Source organism: Euwallacea similis, chromosome 23 (assembly GCF_039881205.1).
Source record: "Euwallacea similis isolate ESF13 chromosome 23, ESF131.1, whole genome shotgun sequence".
Lineage (NCBI taxonomy): Eukaryota > Metazoa > Arthropoda > Insecta > Coleoptera > Curculionidae > Euwallacea > Euwallacea similis.
In genome coordinates, this window is record NC_089631.1 from 2,101,613 (window position 1) to 2,114,270 (window position 12,658).

The 12,658-nt window shown below is 33.5% G+C and overlaps 1 protein-coding gene, 1 long non-coding RNA gene and 1 other non-coding gene across 4 annotated transcripts in view; 1 reads left to right on the forward strand and 2 right to left on the reverse strand.

Annotated features, from left to right (window-relative positions):
• The window catches only part of Mhcl (Myosin heavy chain-like), an 87,918-nt gene that overhangs the window by 45,560 nt on the left and 29,700 nt on the right, over positions 1-12,658 (reverse strand). The gene's annotated exons all lie outside the window — the stretch shown is intronic.
• On the forward strand, positions 4,806-4,919 carry TRNAL-CAA (transfer RNA leucine (anticodon CAA)). Its single transcript has 2 exons — positions 4,806-4,843; positions 4,875-4,919. It is a non-coding gene; the product is annotated as a tRNA-Leu (tRNA).
• LOC136416538 (uncharacterized) lies at positions 5,821-7,192 on the reverse strand. The gene is made up of 2 exons (XR_010752719.1): positions 6,821-7,192; positions 5,821-6,755 (listed from the first exon to the last, which is right to left on the reverse strand). It is a non-coding gene; the product is annotated as an uncharacterized lncRNA (long non-coding RNA).

A 12,658-nucleotide genomic window follows, 5' to 3' on the forward strand; every position in this document is an offset into this window, starting at 1 on the left:
TCTAATTTGGATTCTCGAGCTACTTAGACTGAAAAAACAGTATCAAAATTTCGGAATTTTTCTAAATATTTCTAAAAAGAAAAGAATGACGAAAAGAATTTTAAAAAAATTGAAAAAATGCTCAAATTTGAGGGAAACACTTCAGAACAGAACAATAATTGATAATGGAGAAAGAAAAAATCATTAAAAAGAGAATGGAGAAGAGAAGCAATTGGGATTTCTTGGGAATTTCTCCAAAAAAAAATTTGCAAGAGGGGCGAGTGACCTGCTTTTGCAATTTTTCAATTTTTGATCGCCGATACTTCGAGAAGCTGTGGAGCAAAAATGCTCTAAAATAAAATAGCTTCAAACTTTTGAAGTGCCTACTTCTTCCAAAAATAAATGTAATGAAAACGTTAGTTGCTTCTTCCATAAAATCACCAAACAAATAGGCACGTCTTCATTCAAAACGATCTCCTAAATCACCAAAAATTCAAAAATAGAAGCTTGTCATCCCTTTCTAATTAATAACCATCCAAAATAAACTTAGATCGTCTTTGAGGCGTATCCCTCCAATCTCATTCTAAAAACAACTGCATCCTAAAAATACCCACAGTTTTTCTTACCCATTTCCATCTCAGACACAAAAAAATCGAAGGTCAAATAAAGGCAAACAAATTAAGCCAAAACGTCCCACATCGATTCAGGTTTTTGAATGTTGTGAGCAAAATTCAATTTCTTAAATTTATTCCACCTTAACATTTGATTGCCTTATTACTTAACCAAACTAAAAAGGAACAGGTTTTTGTCACTCGACTTAAGCCTTTTTCGGAACAATTCTTAATCTAAATGGTTTAATCGAGTCAACGAATCTGGGCCTCAATTTTAAAGTATAATCAACTAGAATGTTTGTTGGAAAATAAGGCCAAAAACACTGAAAAATCTTCTAAAACATGGGGCCTATGACCTGAAAAAACGGTCCAGATTCAAGTGATAAAAAGAGGTCTAATATACGAAGAGGTGTTATGTTGTTAAGTCTCTTAGTGGGCGAATAAATTGAGAAATAATTTTTTGTTCTTTTAACTGCTATTTATTTCCATTAAGCCATAAATATCCTAGTTCTGGTACGCAGCAATTTTGACGCGAAGGACGATAAGAGTTGCTTAACCCTATAGGGGGAATTCGGCGTATTTGCAGCGGATTGGAACGCACCCATTCTTTCACAGTACCAATTTGAAGTCTTTTTTTGCATCAAGAAAAGAATTTACTTATTTTTGTTTTTGCAATTTATAAACATTTATAATATATCCGCCGACACATGAATACCTCACTAGAGTCGTAAAGATGAACGTTTGTAACAGGCACTTCTACGTGCTTAAATACACTGAGAAAACAAACCAACATGCTCAGAAAACTTAATGGCGGCGTTACTTCCGCTCGAGCCTTATTCATAGAATGAGAGGTTCGTGACTAGTGAATTAAATTATGCTAAATGCAAGTGTTCTGCATTTAAAATAGACGAATTTTCTTTCATGGGCATACGTCTAAGTGTAGAGAGGTGAGAATTGGAAATAAGAGAATTTTATTGACTGGTGACCGAGAACAGAGTGAAAGAAAAAATCTCAGCAAAATTTACCATCTCAGCAGGCACTGATATTTCGAAAATATGTCAGTTTGCCAGAATAAAGTGCGTTTGAGGCAAACAATTACCCCCCCCCCCCCTCATTACACTCTAGAAATACGTTTTTTGAAAATAAATTATTGTTGTTTAAATAGGGAATATCGTACAAAAACTCTAATTAGAGAATACGTTCGAAGTTAAGTAAAATCCCTTTTATAAGCCTATATTACTGCAAGGATTACAATTTTTGATAACTTCCAACTTATCCCAATCAGTAATTTTCAACCATCCAGGTATGCTACTCAGTAATTTAGGTGCAATGATTGAACCCTCATCACTTACCTCAAATCATCCTTTTGACATCATGATCCTTTCGGAATCATGTCAGAAAAATTATCGTTCCTCAGGCTTGAGAAGAGAAATTTCAACTATTGTTTATTTTCGACACAGCACGCACTGCACTGCCCGTTCTCACGTACGCTCATGATTTTTTTCGTCTCGACACCGAAATCGCCGAAACTTTTTCTTAAATTGAATTTAAGCTTCATCTAGGTTTTTGGTCAGTAATCGTGCAGCTTCGAAGGTCCGAACGTACACGAAGCGATATTCCCGGTTTTGCCAAATTTAGCAAAGTCGAATTTTAAAAGTGCGATTTTTACCCGTTTTCAGACACAACTTCGTACGGACACTCATTAGGTGTCTGGTTAATTACCTATAACTTCGCAGAAACTTGTCCGAACTTTTTCCACTTTTTCCCTCGAAATTTGATATTTTTCGCAAACGAATCGGAAGAAAACTCGTAGACGTCATTGATATTGACAATCGAAGCGTTATTGTTTTGTTTCCAAAGCCTTTTTAGCAAAAACCGTCGTTCCCGAGGGACGACGTTATGACGTATTACTCTAAAAGCGCATACTGATTTGTTTGTACTGAATTTAGACAAGTTCTTGTTGTATTTCATATTCCAATGTAGGTATAAAATTCTACAATAAAAAATACAACAAAAAAAAACATTAAATAGAGCTTAAACATTTTTTTAAATGTAAAATTTGCCAAATTTCAGCAGTTTTTTACAATAAATAGTAACTTCATATTTCTTTCCGGATCGTCTCTCGGGTGCTTTCCATAAAGTTAATAATTTTTGCCTGAATTGAGGACCCTTAGGGCTTCCCAGAAGAACAAAACTTCCTTTTGAAATCCTTGTGCAAGAACTCTTGCGTTTCGATTTTTTTTGTATCTCAAATTAACTCACTTTTAAGTTACTCGTTCGTAATTTTCCCTGGGTTGTCTTCCATAACTTCTACCACATTAAAACATAACTTCCCTAACAGATAATCATATTTCACAACTATCCGAACCATTTTGCATATTTCGAACAACTACATCAAGCCTATCCCAAATTCCAACAATCCGTACAGTGACATAATGCTAAATGCAATTAATATTTTACAATATTTTTTAATTTGAAGGCCGTCAGATATGTTTATATAGGGCATTATGTATGCAGGAATTGTTATTATATTATATTAATGGTTCTTAACCGAAACGCAGAGTCGGACTTCACGACGGAAAGAGTTTTTATATAAGTTTGAAATATTTACATGAAAGTTGAATGACACAACTAGGCAAACACGTGCGGTCAGTGAATTTTATATTACATGTGTCCCGGTTTCGAGCTTGAAACGTTATCTCGCACAAACACTCATAAAAATTACTTCCTTGAAGATGACACAAGCCACACTGTTGGCTAATGTATTGTTATTACAATATGCACATTACCACACTCTTCGGTCATCAACAGATATAAATTTGTTTCTTCCTACCACAGTTAGTTTTACCTGGAAATAACAGTTCTCCAGTTTTTCATTTAAGGCTAAAAGGTGCCCACAACGTGGCCTTCCAAAGTTGCTAAATCTCTTAAAGCAATATTGACAAAATGCAAATAATCTGCAGCCATGTGGGCAGGTCAAGTATATACACCTCTATACTACCGGTGTATGTTTCACTTTTTTCTACCTGTGAGCCGAATCTATAATCTGCGCCACTTCCAAAGACTGATGTAAATAAGTCTTTAGAACATTGTCGTCCAACGTCCAAGGAAGTGAATTTTATATTTATAGTGCCCACGAAACTTGGTTCCAGCACCTTCGAGTCGAAGCACTGTCACAGTTGCACTCATAAAAAAGCATCTAAACATATCAATTAATAAATATTCTTAACACAGGATTCTTGTTAATATTTCGTTGCACTATAAAATTTCCCAATAGGAATTGGTAGATTTTAAGAGGAAGATAAGCTAGTTCGGGTCAAAACTCTTGCTTCATAAGAGGCATATCGTTCTCACAAGAATTCCACGACTGTAGAATTAGCAGTAATAAATGCTTATTAAGGACTGTTGCAGAAATCGGTATTGAATTTGTATCTATTGTAATAATGGCAGATTTATTGAGCAGATATTTCCCTTATAAATCGGGTATGAAAGCTATATCGAAACGGACATTTCATTAAATAACCGTCGAAAAAGTTCAACGAACTGTAGTTTAACATTTACAGAAATGTAACTTTCTGTAGGCGTTTTGGGACACTCCTAAGGGCAGTTGCAGAATCAAGTCACTATTTGGAATTTAAAACCGAATGAAATGCAACAAAATTGGGATTTTACAAATTGTTCGTTTGCAAAAATAAACAAGTTCTTGAAGGTATTTCGGAAGAGTGCCAGGGACAAATATAGGTAGTCAGTATTAAAAAACCCACTGAAATTGAATAAATTTGAGGTAAAAGAAATTTACTCTCAAAATAACATTCTCTATACATGCAGAGACAATTAAATTTCTGAACGCAGAAATGCATGTGAAAGCAACATTTACCGTGAAAATTTTAAATGCAAATTGCAATTTCTTGCTAGTAGACCTTGAGCAGCCCGAAAAAGGGTTCAAAGATATCTCCAGATAATAATAAGAGAGACAAGGACCATTTTAAATTAATTCTGGATAAAGTACTTTCAGCCTTTTCCTCTCAATTCAATCGCAAAAATGAAATAATTCCAAGGTGCTATTTTAAAGTTTCATTTAACGTTAATTATCGTCGTTTAAGTGCTTTATAACAGGACAAAATTAGTCCCTATCACGAATCATTAATATTATTGTTCAAAAGATAAAAATAATCACAAACGAGTATCACCGGCCTGAAAATCTATAGTATTCATGTCAGAATGGCCGAGCGGTCTAAGGCGCCAGACTCAAGGTTTTCTTGCCTACTCTGTAGGTTGCGAGTGTTCTGGTCCTCTTTGAGGGCGTGGGTTCGAATCCCACTTCTGACAGCTTTTTTTTTAATTGTATATTTACATTTTTACGCACCAATTAATTTAATGCGACACCTAAACCACTAGAAAAACAAATTAAAAGCACTCTGAACAATTTAAACAACATCTCGTGCAGAATTAAATTATTATTTATACACCTGCCTCCTAAATTACCATACAATTCATTTTCAGCAAATTCATACCTATCATGCGAAATGTCACGGTCTGCTAAACCTTCTCTTTATTTGAACTTATTGACTACTTTAATATTATAACATCCTCCGGCACTCCCCTTTTCAGCTTTCTGTCCCATCAACAACAATAATACGAATTACGAAAACGTTCCTTTCTCCATCAACAAACAAAAATCCGTAATGATAGGTTGCAAGTGGAATTATCAATTACACGATCTTTAAGGTTCTAAGGCCCTGAGGTACCACTGCCAGGTGGTAACCACTTGTTAAAGCAACGTGCCTCCGTTGTGTAATGGATCATGGAATATGTTATTTTTGTTGTTGGGTTGGAGTTTGCAGATTACGCCTTGCATGGCGTCAAATGATAGAAGTGTTGAGTTTTAAATAATACCACTAACACAACCCTATAAGGTTACTTGTATAGAGTAATTTCAGAAAAAAAAATGGACAAAAATCAAGAAATAGTTCTTAAGTGGTATACGTAAATGTTTAAAACCTCCTACAAATAAAAAAAATGAAAATGTGGATTTTTATATTCATTTGCTACTCCTGGACTTACAGAACTTTAATTTCTCAATAAACTATAATATAACAGGTAAATAATCAAAACTGAGTACAGTACAATCGGTTTATAATGAACTTGAGGGGACCGAGAGATTTAGTTCATTATATCCGAGTGTCTATCTTATAAGAATCAAACAAATTACATACATAACTTTAAAAAAATGCGTTTTAATGCCTAATTGAACAAAAATTTAAAAAATGTTTATTAAGATAACTCTAAAAACATTTAATATATAGAAATTTACATTATTCATAATTATTTCTCAAGGAAATTGGTTATTTTCCTTTGAATAAAGGTTTTTTTAATGTAAATCTTCTGCAAATGCAGTTCAATTTTATATAATTTAGAAAAAACTCATTGCTGTCCTCTTGCTGAAGGAAATATTGTTGTAAAGTGTGTACACAATTAAGAGCCTCTTTTGTAGTAACAACAGTTTCTCCTTCAGCATCATCATCTTCAATATCTTCGGTTGTTTCTTCTTGAAGTTCTTGATTTACTAAGTCTGTATCAGCTAATTGTTCTCTTACAACAATATTGTTATCAGCACTTATAAAATCATCAAAATTCACTGAGTTCATAAATCTGTTTTCTCTTATTAATTGAGCCAATGGAATATCATCCTCTGGATCAAATTCCATATTAGAAGATATTGCTTTTGATAAGCCGGAATGGCGAAAACAATTACTGATAGTTTGCGTAGAAACTTCATCCCACGCTAGGCTTAATAAATTTATAGCATCTAAAATAGTAACACTTTTGATGTTAGTATTATCCTGAGTCTCCAAGAGTTTCATCAACATTTGTTTTCTGTAAATTTGCTTTAAATTCAAAATTACACCCTGGTCCATGGGCTGTAAAAGTGACGTCACATTGGGTGGGAAAAAAAAAGCTTTATGTTATGCAGTTTAACGTCCGGATGGGCTGGACAGTTATCAACTAACAATAATATTTTTCTTTTTTCTTTAAGAAGTTCTTGGTCCCATTTTTTAAAATAATCTGTAAAAATTGACGACGTCATCCATGCCTTGTCGTTCCAATAATAGTCAATAGGAAGACTATTAATGTTTTTAAAACACCTAGGATTTTGAAATTTTCCTGAAATACCGAAAATCAAATTCTTAATACAACTCAAAATAAAAATGTTAACATTTTTCACTTACCTATAATGAGTAATTTTCGTTTCTCGGTTCCAGAAGCATTAGCACAAATCATGGCTGTGATGCGTTCTTTAGACATTTTTCCTCCACTACATGTTTCACCTTTTAACTTATGTGTTTTATTTAGCAACATTTTATAAAAAATCCCTGTTTCGTCAGGGTTAAATATATTTTCTTCTGTATAATCATTACTTATCAAAGGCCAAACACGAACCAGCCACTTATCTGTAATGTTTTTATCTACTGAGGCCGACTCACCACATATTTTTCCAAACACAATGTTATACCTTTTTTTAAAACGATCAAGCCATCCAGAGCTGCATTTGAAGTCATCACCAATCATTTTTCCAAATTCCTCTGCCTTCATTTGTAACATTGGTCCACTTATTGGTAAATTATTCGCTCTTTTTTGTTGAAACCACTTAAATAATATTTCGTCAACCCGGGTGTGTAAAGGCAAGCGCATTTTTTTCTTTTAGTCATTAGTTTTCCAATCATTTTTAATTTTATCACGATTTTTCCAAATATTTGACACTGTGAACTTTTTTAATCCCATTTTTGAACACACAAATGATTGAGACAATCCTTTCTCAATATCATTTATAATTGTCAGTTTTTCGTGTAACGTAAATGCCCGTTTAACACTTTTAGCCATTTTTTAAAAATTTTAAAAACAAATAAGGCGTATCGAATAACATACACAGATCAACTGTAAAAGACGAGCTGGAATAAAATTTTGCTTACACATGCATCAGAAACGGTCGTACCGGGGAACTCCCAAATAAACCTCGGTTATGATAGACGAAATAAACAATTTTGGTTCGCTATAAGCGAGAGTCTATTACAAACAAGTCCATCTTGTCCGAGGATTTTACTTATGATTTTATATATGGTTAATTTGGGACTTGAAAATCAGTTCATTACATGCGAGTTCATTATAAATGGATTATACTGTATCTCAATAAACCAGCTTTAACTTTAGTTTCTTCGTACAATGCTTCTTAACCCTTAACCCATCAGGTGAGATTTTTTTTCACAAACACCCACCTGGTGTCTGATAGACTACTCATTTTGCAAACAGTAAAGCAACCATTTTTTTAAAATTTATTAATGTTTTATGAATACAGGAGTAACAAACGACCCTATTTTTACATTATAAATATAAAAAAATACGTTTTATTTCTTAATGTTATAAGAATTAATAATAAAAAAAATTATTAGCTAATTTTATGAACATATTCTCAATTTTTCAAAAATGTCTAAAACTTTATTTTTATTTTTTAATATTTTAACACAAAGTTGTTCAGAAAGAATTGCTTTAAAACATGTAACTCAAAAATAACATTAGATATGGAAGATTTTTTTTCCAGCAAGGGCTAAAGATCCCTTTTATTTATACATGTATTACATAATGGTTTCGAACATTATAAGCAAATTGCTTTTCTACACTATACACATAAATACTTTGTCATACGGTGCTTTATGGGTGGGCACAAATGACATTTCCTACGTTTGTCAAACTTAAGTCCTTCGTCATCTGGTGATAGATTTACATCTGATACCCCCAAAATCCTGGCAACACATCGACTCTGCGAAGGGCCAAGTCACTGATAACACTAATATAAGTGGCGAGAGAGTCATGATGTCTTAAGAGTACGCGTGAATACTTTCACCTATAGGTTCTCACGGTCATACTAAAACATCCCTTAAATTGAGCGATTTATGTGTTTTTGGTTATCTCTTAGATTCGAAATAAGTAACATGTGGTGAATTGAGTGGGTATCCAACACAATTTAAATCGCACAAATCACCATGTGTAGTCTGGCAGACTATGTTCCATACGTTTACTCTGATAATTTTTATAAAAATGGTCATAAAATAATGCCGATCGCGGGACACATAGTGGACCAATTGAAGCAAGATTAGATGTACTGACAAATTTGGGGGTAGTTTCATTAAGGATATACAGCACGATTATTTTATTGGGAAGTCTGTGAGATACCACATGGCGGGTTAAGGGTTAATTAAGGTATCTCTTTTCTTACGAACCAAGAATTTTTTATAAACTTTAAATGATATCCATTCGATTGCGAATTCTTAACAAGAATATTTAAGATCCCTAAAATATTAAGATATGATGAATGAAAAATAATTAAGAATGTTTTCATGCACACTTAACACATTTTTAAATGTCTGCGATTCACATTTTTCATCTAATATTTTGTTATTATAATACAATTTTACAACAAAATTCTCTATGCCCATAATCATTCGAAGTAGCATAATCTACTACGTTTCGAATTTATGAACCTAAAATTCAGATTAGATGTAGTCAATGGAGGTTGATAAAAACGATTTCCTAAAGAAGTTATTTCTAAAAACGAAAGATTCCCTGGCGCCATCTATACACGAATGGCTGAAGCACTGTAATGTATAGAGAAGAGAACTAGCGTGTACTATGAACAAAAGCGGTACGAGAATAGTATCGATTCCGACAATACCATTCTCGGGTTCCTTACGACGAACTCTGTCAAGCAACCAGACAAACAGCAGGCGCGTAGTAAATTTCTTGATGCTTGGTGAAGGCAAAATATTAACGCATAAATTTCATTTAAAAAATGATTTTTATGTTTTCCAATTTTTTTTTTAATCTAACGGATTAAACATTTGATTTCGATGATTCAATTTCGAAAAATCTATAACTTCTAAACTCGTTCTGATCTCCTAATTTGGCATTGTTTGTTGGGTTGTGGTCCCTGGTTCCCCTTACACAAAGGGGCTTCTTTTAGAATTCTTAAAAATGACGGGTTACCCGAGAATCGCAACAAGTTAAAATTAGAAGGATATAACGAAACTATCTTAACTATTACAGGCTTTATTTTTTGTCTTCCTTTTTCGGTCACAATTTGTCTTCCATTTAAGAAAATAAGAGACTGCAATGTTCAAACTGCAATAATGAAATATTATTTCTTAGTGTCAAATAAACCCAGTCATGTATTGCTGTTTTCGGCAGTAGAAACAATATATGTATCTGGCTCCTTAAAGTGGAACTTTTTTCTTGTAAAATCCTCTATTTTTAAAAGTTAAATTATATATTTTTAGTTCAAAACAATGTCTGCAGAATAGCAGACGTTGTTTTGAACCAGGAAATTAGATGTTGGTTCAGCAATAGAGACTGAAATTTTGGTCTGTGAAAAATGTATTTGTCTCAGCATTTTGAGCTAGGTGCACCTGGCTAGTATTAAATAAGAATTTCATGTTTTAAGGTTGTTTTTTTTCCTCTTCTTCCATTTATTTTACAATAAGATGCTAATCACGAGACAAGAAAATATTAAGTTACTGCCTTCGGATATTACCATAAATAACACATTATCCGATGGATATAATCCTTTTCCAATATTCACCAAAGCATTATTGTCCAACCGTAACCAAATACATATTAGCATTTTCAATGTTTTGTCTACATAATTACATTGAAAATGATAACAGTGTGCCAGACAAAAACTTAGATTTATGATCCTATCAAGCGATCAACCAGAACTGATTTGTGGTGAAGAGGTTTTGTCTCTTTCACTTTACTTTCTTAGCCTTAATTGATTCGGATTTGATAAAAACCGTTCATTCTAAATAGGGACCAGAATCAGACAACCTTATTGAACCCATAAATAAATACATTTTGAATGAGTTTGATTAGTTTTTTTGCACATATAAAAAAAATAGTGTCCCACAATAATCCCTATTCTGATGTTACTACATATCTTCAACATTACTACGCGTTCTTGTCATTACTTGCCGACTTGTGCATGCTAATTAGCATTAATTTTCCGACTAGAGCAACACTATTAACTACTTTCCTGTTGAAGAAGAAAGCTTTCATTGTTTCCAGTCGCGATAGCGAGATAATGCAGCGAGGAAGTTGCGAAATTGTTTTAATGCAACAGAATAATAATTTGTATCCTGTGTTTGTGTGTGTGGGGTCTGCACAGCTACACAAAGCCAAATAATAATAGTGAAAATAGCGGCAATTTTATCAGTGAAATGCCAGGGAATTGACCAAAATTTGCATGCAGTCCTTGATCACGTTCCCGAGATATTAAAAATATATGTTTCCCCAAGAAAGATAACTTTGTGGTTTCAACTGATTAAGACTCATTCAGTTAACTTTATCGGGAGAATGATTTCCATTGCAATAACCAAGCTAATACTAAAGGCAGAGAGAGTGAAATTTCTAAGATTATCTTTCACATAAAGCTGCCACTGCTTGAGTCTGCTGGCCCTAAGCCTGGAATATTGCTGTTCATAATTAATAGCATCAGCTGTTTGCGGTTGTATGTCCTCCCCTGGTTTGCAATTAATTAATAACTGTACTCACAATGTATTGGAATTTGTTTATGTCGCTTTTAGTGTGTCATACACGAAGTTAAGCGGAGGTATGTGTCAGTAGTACATCGGTCTTTGACCCACATATTTGAGAGAATGAATCATAAATTCGATTATTACCGTTGATATTGTTATTGACCTTGTTTTTTTTTGATTTGGGATTAATTGGTTTTCAAGACATTAATTACAAATATAATTGGATGTTTTTGCATACAGAAACCTTCAAATATGTTCCTTTAGCTGGAATTCCTGCACTAAAAATTTAAATTAGATCGATTTAAGTGACAATAAATTGCTGCAACTATTTTCATAATTTGTATTTTTTTGTAAATGTTGTTAGTTACGTTTTTTTTTATTTAAAAAATTACTGATATCACTTAGGCGCAATATCGTTGTTGCAGCTATTTCCTTTCAGTTTATCCCGAAATTGATGCAATTCCAGGTCACTATTTTAAAATTTCATCTAATGCTAATTATCATCATTGAAGTGTTTTAAAACTTGATAAGATTAGTCTCAAAAATAAAAATAATTACAAACGATTATCACCGTTCTGGTATCACCAGATATCCATGTCAGGATAGCCTAGCTGTCTAGGCGTCAAACTCATAGTTCGCTAATCTGTCTGTGCCTACTCTGTAGGATATCAGCAGTCTAGACCTCTTTAAGGACGGCGGGTTCACATCCCTATCCTGACAATTTTTTTTTTTAAAGCAAATCTACATTTTTATGCACCGATTGATAATTTACTTTTCATTCACAAATTTTCATTGCTCGCTGCCGCGAGCCCTAAAATGATGACTCAACTTCTTCAACTTCCACAATTTTACCACAGAAGCAAGAAAATATTTATTCCCTATAGGGCGACAGATCGATCCTCCTAAGCTCGATCCCGTTTCTGAAATTAAATTTATCCGATCATTCGACATTGCAGTCTCCTCATTTAGACCGGCTAACTGGAACTGACCAACAAACAAAAATCCTCCAAGGAGAAAGCGGAAATCTACAAGAACAGTCCAAGCACTGTCACGACAATGCAATTTCAATATGCACATAAATTGTGACGGATATGCCATAATATGTAAATATTGTGCTGTTGTGTGGTAATTAAGGAATTTAACGGTTGTTAATGAGACAATATATGTGTACGAAGAGTAATTGACATTAGTACTTATGATGGGCGTTACCTAATTTTGTAGGAGACGAAAGACTATTTTTATTGGATAGTAATTGGCATTTATGGGCGGCAACTCAACTGACAGGCATGGAAGAACTTATTAGCACAATCTTAACATCTCCGAGACCTTCGATCAAAGGCGGAAGCATTTCAAGCCCCAAATAAACACACAGAAAAAATGGGTTAGTTTATACCAGCTTTGTATATATATATACGAGAATAAGGAAACACAATATGTATATGAATTCCAGCGAAAAAGATACTATTTGTTTGCATTTGACATTGC